Source organism: Penaeus japonicus, unplaced genomic scaffold (genome assembly GCF_977035675.1).
Source record: "Penaeus japonicus unplaced genomic scaffold, GWHDUDI00000001_assembly GWHDUDI00000022, whole genome shotgun sequence".
In the NCBI taxonomy this organism is placed as follows: Eukaryota; Metazoa; Arthropoda; class Malacostraca; order Decapoda; family Penaeidae; genus Penaeus; species Penaeus japonicus.
Genome location: NW_028234424.1, coordinates 32,757,859 through 32,760,358, shown reverse-complemented (window position 1 = coordinate 32,760,358; position 2,500 = coordinate 32,757,859). Strand labels below are relative to the sequence as shown.

The window sequence follows — 2,500 nt, the reverse complement described above, 5'->3', positions numbered from 1 at the left end:
GAAAGAAAGAAAGGAAAGGAAAAATACTGAACCAAAAATCGAGATCGAGAGGAAGAGAGAGAGGGAGAGGGGAAATAAAAAGAGAGAAAGGGAGAGAGAAAGAGCGAGAGCGAGAGAGAACGAGCGAGAGAGAGATAGAGATAGATAGAGAGAGAGAGAAAACATGAAAATGAAAAGACAAAGCTTTGACTCATAACACCACAAAAGCAGCGAGCACGGCAGGCACGGGACGCCAGGGCATGTGAGCTCGAACTTAAAAAGGTGTGTTTGTATCTCGTGCTCTCTCTCAGACCATGCTGTGGCTGTACTCCTCCGCTTAGCCGTATGTGTTCTGTTATGTTGTTCTGTGGTCGCTTCTGTGTTGTGTGTGTGTGCGCGCGCGTGTTTCGTTTTGTGTGTTTTTTTTGTTTTTTTTTTTGTATGCGATTGTTATGTGCTTGCTTGCGATGATGATTGCAATTTTTTTCCACGTCTCTAAATAACCAGTTTTGATATAGAGAGTTTATAATTAGTGTTGCATTGTTAGATTTGTCGTTTTGCATTTCGTTAGCTAAACAAATAGATAAATGTGTTTCGCTGAATTCAGGATGCTGAAGCTATAGGCAAATAGACACATAAACATAGCGTGTGCGTGTATGTGTGTGAGTGTGTGTGCTCTAATGTGCAAATGCATATTCAGTACATATGCAGATGCAGATAAATACACATTGTATACGCACTGCACACATGGACACACACCACATAAATGCCGTGTGAATATGTATACTGTATACTTACATACACATACTGAAACATATACAGCACGTGTGTGTGTGCGTGTGTGTGTGTGTGTGTGTGTGTGTGTGTGTGTGTGTGTGTGTGTGTGTGTGTGTGTGTGTGTGTGTGTGTGTGTGTGTGTGTGTGTGTGTAGGTACATTTGTGCGTATGTACGAATGTATTATGAATGTCTATAGTATGTGCGTGTTGCATCAAGCCTATTTAGGAATAACTGCCACTCCAACTTCCCAAATTATCCAGCTAACCAGCTATCTCGTCTAAGTCCAGCCACAATTTCCTTAAAAAGAAACACCAAGCACAATTAAGAGTGAAATTGCATCATTTGAATTAATAAAAGCAGTGTTTGCCAGAGCCTGCCCCTCCCCGCCATGGAGTTAATTTTTCCAAAGTGGTTATTTGGTATTTTAACATCTTCTCAAATTAACGGAGCATGTCTTGCAAGGAAGTCTTTGCGCTGGTGTGCTGTTTGCTAAATTAACTTCACTGAGCATCTGGACCGATGTGTTGGTGGATATACGCTCGTTATGCACGCGTATTGCACATTCGGCTGCGTTCACTATTTCTGTTTAAATTCATGATCCCTATCGCTGACACGTACGCACACGCTTCCGCACGCATGCACACGTACGCACACACGCGCACACACACACACACACACACACACACACACACACACACACACACACACACACACACTCTCTCTCTCTCTCTCTCTCTCTCTCTCTCTCTCTCTCTCTCTCTCTCTCTCTCTCTCTCTCTCTCACTCACACACACACAAATACCCAAATATATACCCACAGAAACAAACAAACAAACAAGCACTCACACACACACACAATCACAACCCACGGAACCTTTTCTAAAAAAAAAAAAGAAAAAAAAAATCAAAAGAAAAAGAAAAAACGAAACAAAACTGGCATCTCCTTAAGTGAGTTCGAGGCATGGCTATTTCCAGCACGTGATTCTTGATTGATTCCTTGTTGAACGTGTTGCGTGGCCTTGACGCTGTCTTGCATATCCTACTAGTTTTGCAACATCATTGAGTCAGTTTTAATTTCTTTTTTAGTTATTTTTTTTTAGTTATTTCTTTGTTGTATTTTTTGTTCCTTGTGTGTGATACGGCGACGATTTCATTATTTGACTTTGGTTTATTTCACTTTTGGAATTATTTATTGAAATATCTCTTCGTTTTATTTTGGGTTCACAACAGAATACATTTAAATAAGTATGTCTTCGGAACCCCTTTTTTATGAATGTATGAATGCCAGTGCGTAAAAAAAAATAAGCAAATAGTTAAAGACATGAGAATATAAATATATATCTTACCCAAAAAGCTTATACCATTGAATATCCAAAACGAAAGTCATAAATATTTCTTACAGTTTTGGAACTGAGAAAAGCCTAAAGATGTGCTTTTCGTTGAACGGCGCAAAAACATATGGCGTTAACAACATCACCGGCGATGTTCCCGCGGCCGCCATGTGCTGCTCAGAGACCACAGGCTTAAAGATATTTTTTTATATTTTTGTTCTTATATACTGCTTTACTTGTTGTTTTATTATTAGGATTATTTGTTTTTTATTATTATCATTACTATCATTATTGTTATTATTATTATTATTATTATTACATTATAATATCATTATTGTTATTATTACTATTATTAGTATCGTCATTATTATTATTATTACATTATGATTATTAATATCATTATTATTATGAT

General features: G+C 37.9%; 1 protein-coding gene across 30 annotated transcripts in view; it reads left to right on the top strand.

The window, feature by feature from the left end:
* Positions 1 to 2,500, top strand: part of bru3 (CUGBP Elav-like family member bruno 3) — a 623,467-nt gene that overhangs the window by 516,586 nt on the left and 104,381 nt on the right. The window contains exon 1 of one of the 30 annotated variants that reach the window (XM_043007149.2): positions 120 to 261. The exons of the other annotated variants lie outside the window; for them this stretch is intronic. The gene's annotated coding sequence lies outside the window, so the exon portion shown is untranslated. Of the gene's footprint in view, positions 1 to 119; positions 262 to 2,500 lie in introns of those variants that run through there. 30 annotated transcript variants of the gene reach the window in all.